General features: G+C 40.2%; 1 protein-coding gene across 5 annotated transcripts in view; it reads right to left on the bottom strand.

Annotated features, from left to right (window-relative positions):
* The window catches only part of EYA3 (EYA transcriptional coactivator and phosphatase 3), a 147,253-nt gene that overhangs the window by 103,655 nt on the left and 31,430 nt on the right, over positions 1–12,168 (bottom strand). The window contains exon 1 of one of the 5 annotated variants that reach the window (XM_029229431.1): positions 7,644–7,726. The exons of 2 other annotated variants lie outside the window; for them this stretch is intronic. The gene's annotated coding sequence lies outside the window, so the exon portion shown is untranslated. Of the gene's footprint in view, positions 1–1,952; positions 2,044–7,643; positions 7,727–12,168 lie in introns of those variants that run through there. 2 more of the 5 variants (XM_029229427.1, XM_029229434.1) reach the window with 2 other exon arrangements.

Raw genomic sequence — 12,168 nt, 5'->3', positions numbered from 1 at the left:
GTATGTACAAAAAAAAAAAGGGTCCACCAGCCTGGAGGTAAGAAAACATAAGAGTCAGCCCATATTCATTGGGGTTAGTTTTTAAAGATTGGGAAATGATGAGGCCAGGATGAACAGAAGCTAGAGTTTCCAATGTAGGTGCTGGGTTCGAGGAAGTACTAGTAAGGAGCTTTCAAAAGGGCTTCCCTCAGCAGTGAAATAATTCCTGAAAGCCAACCAGAAGGGTCCTTCTCTGTGGCTTCTAGGACTAATACGGCCAAGCTCCAAAGTCCTTTGCTAAAAATAGCTGAAGGGATCAGCCCAATTTTGGAATACACCAAGGTCTATGCTATGTTTGCATATGTATATGTCTCATATAATGAGGGAGACTTTTCTATAACTTATCAGTCAAAAGAAAAGCATATGCTAAAAGCTGTATTTATTCTGTTCACTGAAGTACTAAATTTTAGAGCACAATTTACATGAGAACAGAAACTGATCACACAAAAACATTTGTAATCAAGTGCTAGAAATACACCATAAATATTGGAAAGACAAAAATAAAAATTATCCAACTCTGTGTCTCAAAATATACCTCAGATAACAAATTTTGGAAAACAGGACACTAACCCTTATTAAAACTAATCGCTTCATTTTAGAGATGACTAAAAGCCTACAGAGACATTTAAGAAATTTACGAGAAACTGAAGTCTCAAAATGAGAAAAAGATGGTTTCAAGACGGTGAAAACAGTAAAGAAAAAAAGAGTCAGAAGAATATGCTAAGTAATAAAGAAATGTAATGTCTGGTCTATGAAGAAAAACAGAAAACTTGTCAATACAGTAACAATGAAGAAACAACGTATAAGAAGCAAAGATAAAGATACACATGCACACTGAGATCAACTAAAGAAAATGTACTTCGAAATTACTATAATGAACTCTAGCAGAATTTTTTTCAGTAACAGTTCACTAAAATTTTTGTCAATAAGCTTAAAAGTCTGGGGCTAATAATCTCCCAAGAAACTCTGTCCTCCAACATAGCAACTGTCCTGTAAGTAAAGCCCATGCAGAAAACAAGAGCTGATCATCCCAGAACATCCGCATTTTTGCCTCAGCTGTGCATATCCATTCTCATGGGACAGAGAACAAGAAAATGACAGAACGTCCTCATGACCAGTCGATTAACAAGATGACACAAGCCCAATCTACGAGCAATTCCGAGTGCCTGCCACCTGTTAGCCTGCTCTAGCGAAAGCCCCCAAAACTGTGCTCCAGCGAAGAACTGGGAACGCCTTTGTTGTTCCCTAACCATGGAAACTACCAGAGTTCAGTCTAACCCAGCGCCTTAAGGAAAACTTCCCCCAGGCCGGGTAAATCTGCCCAGATCCGGGCTTGGGCAAAGGCCTCCTCTAGCGAAGAAAAGGAGGGAGAACCCCAGGCGAAGCACAAATGTCACCTACTCGTCCCGGGAGGAGTAGGGGTCAAGGATGAAGGAAGTTGGAGAACCAGGACCTAGGACCCCAGAGAGAGACAGGCTCAGTTTCGCAGTGGAGCAGAGTGAGCACAACGAGGAGGTGGGCCGTCCTGCTGGGTGAAAAAACAGCAAGATCCCAGGATCAACGGTCGGGGAAGAGAGGTGCTAAAGTGAGAGTAGGGGCAAAACCGAGGGGCAGTGGCTTAGGGAAGCGCTGAGGCGAAAAGGCAAGAAACCAGGGCTTCTAAAAGGCGGATGAGGCGGAGGAAAAATAGCAAGGCGAGAGATGAGCGGCGACAAAACAGGCTCAGCTGAGGGGAAAGAGGCGAGGCCGGTTTCGGAGGGAAGGAATGAAATGAGCTCAGGAAGCATTGCAGGGACAAGGGACAGGCAAAGAGAACCCCCACCCACAGGGACCGGGACACAACACTTGACCCGGCCCTCTACAGGCTGTACTCGACCGGCCGCACTCAGAACCTGTCGGCAGCGGAGACTCACCCAAAAGCTGCAGAGGCCCCACAGCAGGACATGGGGACCGGTCCAAACACACAGGAGAACCAAGCGGCTGCAGGAAACGGCGGCGTTAGTGTGACCCGGATGCGCATCCCTAGAAACCGGAAGTTGGCGGCCAGGGTCATCACACAATCCACACCTCGTTCCAACAGAAGCCTTTGGGCGCATGTGTCACGCCTCACGTGGAGGGGCGGGGAAGCGTCTAGACCCCGCCCACTCGGCCGTCCCGGGAGCCCCGCCCCTAGTTACGGCTCTCTCGGCCCCTCGGTGGTGCTTGGGGCGGGTAGGTTGGTTCATGCGGCGCCCGGGTACCACTGAGGCCCAAGCAGCACGGGTAAAAAAAAAATACTCAGCACTCATGTTTCAGGAAGGTGTTTTAAGTTGCGTGTAATTCCTGTCTCTCTAAAGCGAAAGTGAAATGTTGGACGTATTTGGTAGATTTAGAAAAACTGTGGGAGGAAGAATCGCTAGGAAATTCTGGAAGGCACTTGGAGGGGAGGCTAGCCCAAGGTGATGGTTTTATTCCGGTATTAGTTTATTCCTAATATTGTATTGAGCTTCCAGTTAACTTCTATTTCGTGCACAATATTTTATGTAATAATTTTATCAGAAACAAGGTTTTTAAATGCGTCGTTAACGTTAAATTACTACCCCAATATGGAAAAGGAGCAGGGTTGAATTAAGGTTTTGGGGGGGCCTGAAGTTTATTCAAATCGGGGGCTCTCTTTAAGTAAACCCACAATTACAAATACAATATTAGGTCTAAAAATGAATCTTTAGTGTTAGCAAAGAAATCACAAGTTTTAAAAATTTCATAAATAACACAAAATCCAGAAAAAATAAACACTATTAGTTGATACACCTCTAAAGTACGTTTTTTTCCTACCTTTTTTGGCTGTATCTTCTTTGATCACGTTTTCCTATGACAATTTACTAAGCAATATCATTTACCAAGATCCTTGACTCCTGTCTCTGACACCATACATCTAAATCATCAGCAAATTCAGCAGGATCTACCTTTAAAATCTGTCCAGATTATGACTATTTACTGCCTCTGTTGGTATAAGCCACAGTTAATGTGTGGCTGTTTGCTGTTTTTATACACTTGCCCTTCCAGGGTCTATTAACACAGCAGCAGTGGGCTCCTGTTAAAACCTTAATCAGATCAGGTCCCTCCTCCAGTGGATTCCTATTTCAAAGTGAAAACCAGAATCCTGCATAAGCCTAGAGGACCCTCAAGACTTGACACCCCCCAGTACAAATAACCTCATCTCCTACTCTTTCCATTAACCCTCTTTTCAAGGCACATTGGCCTCTTTGCTATTCTTCTAACCTGCACATAGACTCAGGGTATTTGTGCTTGCTGATCCCTCTGCCCAGAATGTTCTTCCTCCAGATAACTGCATCTTTCACCCTATCACTTCTTTTACATATTGGTTCAAATGTCACCCTCTCAATGAGAACTTTCCTAACACTATATTTGAAATTCAAGTATTACCCACAAAAATAAACTCAAAATGGATTAAAGACCTAAATGTAAGGCCAGACACTATAAAACTCTTAGAGGAAATCATAGGCAGAACACTCTATGACATAAATCACAGCAAGATTCTTTTTGACCCACCTCCTAGAGACATGGAAATAAAAACAAAAATAAACAAATGGGACCTAATGAAACTTAAAAGCTTTTGCACAGCAAAGGAAAACATAAACAAGATGAAAAGACAACACTCAGAATGGGAGAAAATATTTGCCAGTGAAGCAACTGACAAAGGATTAATCTCCAAAATTTGCAAGCAGCTCATGCAGTTCAATATCAAAAAGCAAACAACCCAATCCAAAAATGGGCAGAAGACCTAAGTAGACATTTCCCCAAAGAAGATATACAGATTTCCAACAAACACATGAAAGGATGCTCAACATCACTAATCATTAGAGAAATGCAAATCAAAACTACAATGAGGTATCACCTCATACCGGTCAGAATGGCCATCATCAAAAAATCTACAAACAGTAAATGCTGGAGAGGGTGTGGAGAAAAGGGAACCCTCCTGCACTGTTGGTGGGAATGTAAATTGATACAGCCACTATGGAGAACAGTATGGAGGTTCCTTAAAAGACTAAAAATAGAATTACCATATGACCCAGCAATCCCACTACTGGACATATACTCTGAGAAAACCGTAATTCAAAAAGAGTCATGCACCACAATGTTCATTGCAGCACTATTTACAATAGCCAGGACATAGAAGCAACCTAAGTGTCCATCAACAGATGAATAGATAAAGAAGATGTGGCACATATATACAATGGAATATTACTCAGCCATAAAAAGAAACGAAATTGAGTTATTTGTAGTGAGGTGGATGGACTTAGAGTCTGTCCTACAGAGTGAAGTAAGTCAGAAAGAGAAAAACAAATACCGTATGCTAACACATATATATGGAATCTTAAAAAAAAAAATGGTTCTGAAGAACCTAGGGGCAGGACAGGAATAAAGATGCAGACGTAGAGAATGGACTTGAGGACACGGGGAGGGAGAAGGGTAAGCTGGGACGAAGTGAGAGAGTAGCATGGACATATATACACTACCAAATATAAAATAGATAGCTAGTGGGAAGCAGCCGCATAGCACAGGGAGATCAGCTCAGTGCTTTGTGACCACCTAGAAGGGTGGGATAGGGAGGGTGGGAGAGAGATGCAAGAGGGAGGCGATATGGGGACGTATGTATATGTATAGCTGATTCACTTCGTTATACAGCAGAAACTAATACACCATTGTAAAGCAATTATACTCCAATAAAGATGTTTAAAAAAATTAAAGTATTACCATCCTCCCTGCACTTCCTAGTCCAGTTCCCTCACTTAATTTTTCTGTAATAACATTTTTCCCGTCCAACAATTTGCTAGTGAATTTGGTTTAACATCTTGCCCCCACCCCCATCTCCCTCCCCTTCCTCCCCCCACCAGAATGTGAGCTCCATGAGGGCACGCATGTTTGTCTGTTTTGTTCCCAGATGTATTTCAGTACCAGAACAGAACGTTGCACGTGGAGGGCACCCAATAAATGCTTGTTGACTAAAAGGATCAATTGCTCATTTACTTTGCTTTTGCTTATCCAAAACCATGTAAGCTGAGCCAACAACTCCACCAGGGGGAGCACATGAGTAACCAATGTGGTATCCCCAGAAAAGTTTTTCCTAAAGCATACACATACACATAATTCTAAAACACACCTACAAGAAAGAACACAAATACCTCCCCAGAGCAAAGAATGCTGCACCTCCTATCAATAAAAACCCTCCAATGTCTTCACAGTCCCTTAAGAATAAAATCCAAGCTCTTTACTATGATCTACAAGGCCCTTCTTGGCCTGCCCTTCCCAACTCTCTGATGTCATTTCCAGCCTCCCTTACCCTCACCTACAGCCATCCTGTTCTCCTTTGTGCTTCTTGTACAAACCAAGCTTTCTTGCCTCAGGGTCTAAGCAAATACCCTTTCTGCTCTCTTGAACACTCCTCTCCAAACCTTCCAATGAATTATTCCTTCTGCTACTTTCAGTTAAATTTCAGTTCTGAAGGCTTCACGCAGGCCCCCCATGACCCCCATCTCCCGTCTAAAGTAGCTCTTCCATCCCCTTCTCATACCTTATCTTTTCTCCATGGTCCCTATCACTATCTGAAATTACCTTGTTTATTTATCGTCTGTCACTAGAAAGTAAGCTCCATGGGGGTCTATATCTCTCTTGTTCACTGCTAAATTCTCAGCACTAGAAGAGTGACTGGCATATAGTAGGTGCTCAGTAAACAAAACAAGTAATTACTAATATTTACTGAAGCTTTACTATGTGTTACGTACCATACACAGTAAATATATAAATGCTCATATTTCTCTTTCAATCCTCCCAACAATCTTGGGAAGTATTATGATTATCTCCATTTTAGAGATGAGGAAACTGAGGCAGGGATAAGTTAAGCAACTTGCTCAAGGCCACATAACTGGCAAGAAGCAAACGTATGACTTGAATCCAGGTCTGCAAGACTACAGAGCCCATGATTCCTCTCAAACTACAGGAACAGGGCTTCCCTGGTGGCACAGTGGTTGAGAGTCTGCCTGCCAATGCAGGGGACGCGGGCTCGTGCCCCAGTCCGGGAAGATCCTGCATGCCGCGAAGCGGCTGGGCCCGTGAGCCATGGCCACTGAGCCTGCGCGTCCGAAGCCTGTGCTCCGCAACGGGACAGGCCACAACAGTGAGAGGCCCGCGTACCGCAAAAAAAAAAAAAAAACAACTACAGGAAGAGTAAGTATGGATTCATTTATTTACTAGTTTCTTTTCTCTGACTTCAGACAATTGTGCTTGCTGTCATGGTCAGCAAGAGTGGAAATGTTTGTTGGGGTTTTTTTCCTGCCCTACTGCACTACTCCTGGGGACAGATATCAAGAAATATGCTAGGGACTTACGTGGTGGTGCAGTGGTTAAGAATCCACCTGCCAATGCAGGGGACACGGGTTCGAGCCCTGGTCCAGGAACATCCCACGGAGCAACTAAGCCCGTGCACCATAACTACTGAGCCTGCGCTCTAGAGCCAGTGTGACACAACTACTGAGCCCGTGTGCCACAGCTACTGAAGCCCACGCGCCTAGATCCCGTGCTCTGCGACAAGAGAAGCCACCACAATGAGAAGCCCGTGCACCGCAATGAAGAGTAGCCACCTCTCACTGCAACTAGAGAAAGCCCGCACCCAGCGACAAAGACCCAAGGCAGCCAAAAAATAAATAAATAAATAATTTTTTTTTTAAAAAAGGAATATACTAAAAATATGGTTTTGCTCAAGCCGAGTTATAACTACTTAGATATTTGCTATATTATTTCTGTAGATTTGAAATATTTCATTCAAGTTTTAACATTCAAATAATCCAAAAGTATTATGGCCATGTCTTTCTAAACAAAAGCCAAAATGTAAATCAAAACACAAGCCTAATTACACTAAAGCTATCTAAAAATAAGTTCTCTAAATTATATATTTCCATTAAAAACACATAATGAATCACTGTTTTGTAATAGTTATCAACTTAAACTCTCCTGATTGATCTGAGAGGCTAATGGTCTAGCTTTTGTTTCTGTTGACTTCTCTATGGTACTTAAGGCAATATCTTAATATGTACATGAGAGTTGAGCCTCTAAAAGCAATCGATAGTTGATGGGATTGTAACATGGTGCAACTGCTATGGAAAACAGTAGGGCAGTTCCTCAAAAAATTCAAACTCAAACTATCATATGACCAGCAATCCCACTTCTGAATATATAGCCAAAAGAATTGAAAACACAGTCTCAAAATGATATTTGCACACCCATGTTTATAGCAGCACTATTCACGATAGCCAAAAGGTAGAAGCAACCCAAATATCCATTGACAGATAAATGGATAAATAAAATAAGGTATATGCATACTTTATTTTTTTAATATACTTTAGAATACAATGCAGCCTTAAAAACGAAGGAAATTCTGTCACATGATACAATATGGATGAAACTTTAGGCCATTATGCTAAGTAAAATAAGCTAGTCACAAAAAGACAAATACTGTATGATTCTACTTATCTGAGGTCTTTAAAGTAGTAATATATATGTATATATATATATATATATATATGTATATATACATACATACATACCAGTGGCTGAGGAATTCCCTGGTGGTCCAATGGGTAAGACTCCAAGCTCCCAATGCAGGGGGGACAGGTTCAATCGCTGGTTGGGGAAATAGATCCTGCACGCATGCTGCAACTAAGGCCCAGTGCAGCCAAAATAAATAAATAAAAATAAACATTAAAAAAAATAAATATACCAGTGGCTGGAGGGAGAGAACAAAGGGGAATTGTGTAATGGGTAGAGAGTTTCAATTCTGTAAGATAAAAAAACTTAGGAGACCTGTTTCACAAAAATGTCAATACACTTAACACTACAGTTAAGTGTACACTGAACTGTACACTTAAAATGGTAAAGGTGGTAAATTTTATGATATGCTTTTACCACAATAATTACTTAGCTCTTAAAAAGAAATCTATAGCAATCTAGTCATTAATATAATAAAGATGTGGGTCACTTTATGCCTACTCGGCCCTGCATGAACATTATCAAAGTCTTTTTCACAGTTTTGTCGAAATTTAAACCAGTAAGAAGGCTTTAGAGTGGAATAAATTCACATTTTCAAGATATGCAATAACCATTGCTGTTTTTTTTTCTTTTTTGAATTTTATTTTATTTATTTTTTTATACAGCAAGTTCTTATGAGTCATCCATTTTATACATATCAGTGTATACATGTCAATCCTAATCTCCCAATTCATCACACCACCTCCCCCACCGCCACTTTTTCCCCTTGGTGTCCATACGTTTGTTCTCTACATCTGTGTCTCAATTTCTGTCCTGCAAACTGGTTCATCTGTACCATTTTTTCAGATTCAACATATATGTGTTAACATACGATATTGGTTTTTCTCTTTCAGACTTACTTCATTCTGTATGACAGTCTCTAGGTCCATCAACGTCTCTACAAATGACCCAATTTCGTTCCTTTTATGGCTGAGTAATATTCCATTGTATATATGTACCACATCTTCTGTATCCATTCGTGTGCAGATGGGCATTTAGTTTGTTTCCATGACCTGGCTATTGTAAATAGTGCTGCAATAAACATTGGGGTGTATGTGTCTTTTTGAATTATGGTTTTCTCAGGGTATATGCCCAGTAGTGGGATTGCTGGGTCATATGGTAATTCTACTTTTAGTTTCTTAAGGAACCTCCATACTGTTCTCCATAGTGGCTGTATCAATTTACATTCCCACCAATAGTGCGAGAGGGTTCCCTTTTCTCCACACGCTCTCCAGCATTTGTTGTTTGTAGATTTTCTGATGATGCCCATTCTGACTGCTCTGAGGTGGTACCTCACTGTAGTTGTGATTTGCATTTCTCTAATAATTAGTGATGTTGAGCAGCTTTTCATGTGCTTCTTGGCCATCTGTATGTCTTCTTTGGAAAAATATCTATTTAGGTCTTCTGCCCATTTTGGATTGGGTTGTTTGTTTTTTTAATATTGAGCTGCATGAGCTGTTTATATATTCTGGAGATAAAACCTTTGTCACTTGCTTAATTTGCAAATATTTTCTCCCATTCTGAGGGTTGTCTTTTCATCTTGTTAGTAGTTTCCTTTGCTGTGCAAAAGCTTTTAAGTTTCATTAGGTCCCATTTGTTTATTTTTGTTTTTATTTCCATGTCTCTAGGAGGTGGATCAAAAAAGATCTTGCTGTGATTTATGTCAAAGAGTGTTCTTCCTGTGTTTTCCTCTAAGACTTTTATAGTGTCCAGTCTTATATTTAGGCCTCTAATCCATGTTGAGTTTATTTTTGTGTATGCTGTTAGGGAGTGTTCTAATTTCATTCTTTTACATGCAGCTGTCCAGTTTTCCCAGCACCACTTATTGAAGAGACTGTCTTGTCTCCATTGTATATCCTTGCCACTTTGTCATAGATTATTTGACCATAGGTGTGTGGGTTTATCTCTGGGCTTTCTTTCCTGTTCCATTGATCTATATATCAGTTTATGTGCCAGTACAACATTGTCTTGACTACTGTAGCTTTGTAGTATAGTCTGATGTCAGGGAGTCCGATTCCTCCAACTCCGTTTTTTTCCCTCAAGACTGCTTTGGCTGTTTGGGTCTTTTGTGTCTCCATACAAATTTTAAGATTTTTTGTTCTAGTTCTGTAAAAAAATGTCATTGGTAATTTGATAGGGATTGCATTGAATCTGTAGATTGCTTTGGGTAGTATAGTCATTTTCACAATATTGATTCTTCCAATCCAAGAACATGGTATATTTCTCCATCTGTGTGTATCATCTTTAATTTCTTTCTTCAGTGTCTTGTAGTTTTCTGCATACAGGTCTTTTGTCTCCTTAGGTAAGTTTATTCCTAGGTATTTTATTCTTTTTGCTACAGTGGTAAATGGGAGTGCTTCCTTAATTTCTCTTTCAGACGTTTTATCATTAGTGTATAGGAATGCAAGAGATTTCTGTGCATTAATTTTGTATCCTGCAACTTTACCAAATTCGTTGATTAGCTCTAGTAGTTATCTGGTGGCATCTTTAGGATTCTCTATGTAAAGTATCATGTCATCTGAAAACAGTGACAGTTTGACTTCTTCTTTTCCAATTTGTATTCCTTTTTTTCTTTTTCTTCTCTGATTGCCGTGGCTAGGACTTCCAAAACTATGTTGAATCATAGTGGTGAGAGTGGACATCCTTGTCTTGTTCCTGATCTTAGAGGAAATGCTTTCAGTTTTTCACCATTGTGAATGTTGTTAGCTGTGGGTTTGTTGTATATGGCCTTTATTATGTTGAGGTAGGTTCCCTCTGTGCCCACTTTCTGGAGAGTTTTATCATTAATGGGTGTTAAATTTTGTCAAAAGCTTTTCCTGCATCTATTGAGATGATCATATGGTTTTTATTCTTCAATCTGTTAATATGGTGTATCACATTGATTGATTTGTGTATATTGAAGAATCCTTGCATCCCTGGGACAAATCCCACTTGATCATGGTGTATGATCCTTTTAATGTGTTGTTGGATTCTGTTTGTTAGTATTTTGTTGAGGATTTTTGCATCTATACTCATCAGTGATATTGGTCTGTAATTTTCTTTTTTTGTAGTATCTTTTTCTAGTTTTGGTATCAGGGTGATGGTGGCCTCATAGAATGAGTTTGGGAGTATTCCTTCCTCTGCAATTTTTTGGAAGAGTTTGAGAAGGATGGGTGTTAGCTCTTCTCTAAACGTTTGATAAAATTCACCTGTGAAGCCATCTGGTCCTGGACTTTTGTTTGTTGGAAGATTTTAATCACAGTTTCAATTTCATTACTTGTGATTGGTCTGTTCATATTTTCTATTTCTTCCTGGTTCAGTCTTGGAAGGTTATACCTTTCTAAGAATTTGTCCATTTCTTCCAGGTTGCCCATTTTATTGGCATAAAGTTGTCTGTAGTAATCTCTTAGGATGCTTTGGGTTTCTGCAGTGCCTGTTGTAACTTCTCCTTTTTCATTTCCAATTTTATTGATTTGAGTCCTCTCCCTCTTTTTCTTGATGAGTCTGGCTAATGGTTTATCAATTGTTTTTATCTTCTCAAAGAACCAGCCTTTAGTTTTATTGATCTTTGCTATTGTTTTCTTTGTTTCTATTTCATTTATTTCTGCTCTGATCTTTATAATTTCTTTCCTTCTACTAACTTTGGGTTTTCTTTGTTCTTCTTTCTCTAGGTCCTATAGGTGTAAGGTTAGATTGTTTATTTGAGATGTTTGTTGTTTCTTGAGGTAGGATTGTATTGCTATAAACTTCCCTCTTAGGGCTTCCCTGGTGGCGCAGTGGTTGAGAGTTCGCCTGCCGATGCAGGGGACACGGGTTCGTGCCCCGGCCCGGGAAGATCCCACATGCCGCGGAGTTGCTGGGCCCGTGAGCCATGGCCGCTGAGCCTGCGCATCCGGAGCCTGTGCTCCGCAACGGGAGAGGCCACAAGAGTGAGAGGCCTGTGTACCACAAAAAAAACAAAAAAACGTCCCTCTTAGAACTGGTTTTGCTGCAACCCGTTGGTTTTGGATCATCGTGTTTTCATTGTCATTTGTTCCCAGATATTTTTTAATGTCCTCTTTGATTTCTTCAGTGATCTCTTGGTTATTTAGTAATGTATCGTTTAGCCTCCATGTGTTTGTGTTTTTTACGTTTTTTTCCTGTAATTGATTTCTAAACTCATAGTGTTATGGTCAGAAAAGATTCTTGATATGATTTCAATTTTCCTTAATTTACTGTGGCTTGATTTGTGGCTCAAGGTGTGATCTATCCTGGAGAATGTTCCGTGCGCACTTGAGAAGAAAGTGTAATCTGCTGTTTTTGGATGGAGTGTCCTATAAATATCAATTAAATCTATCTGGTCTACTGTGCTTTTTAAAGCTTCTGTTTCCTTGTTTATTTTCACTTTGGATGATCTGTCCATTGGTATAAGTGAGGTGTTAACGTTCCCCATAATTATTGTGTTACTGTCGATTTCCTCTTTTATAGCTGTTAAGAGTTGCCTTATGTATTGAGGTACTCTGATGTTGGGTGCATATATATTTATAATTGTTATATCTTCTTCTTGGATTGATCCCTTGATCATTA

The sequence above is a fragment of the Monodon monoceros genome, unplaced genomic scaffold (genome assembly GCF_005190385.1).
Source record: "Monodon monoceros isolate NGI ecotype Baffin Bay Population unplaced genomic scaffold, NGI_Narwhal_1 Super_Scaffold_18, whole genome shotgun sequence".
Lineage (NCBI taxonomy): Eukaryota > Metazoa > Chordata > Mammalia > Artiodactyla > Monodontidae > Monodon > Monodon monoceros.
Note: the sequence above shows the minus strand (reverse complement) of the source record. Positions and strands in the feature narration are given on the sequence as shown.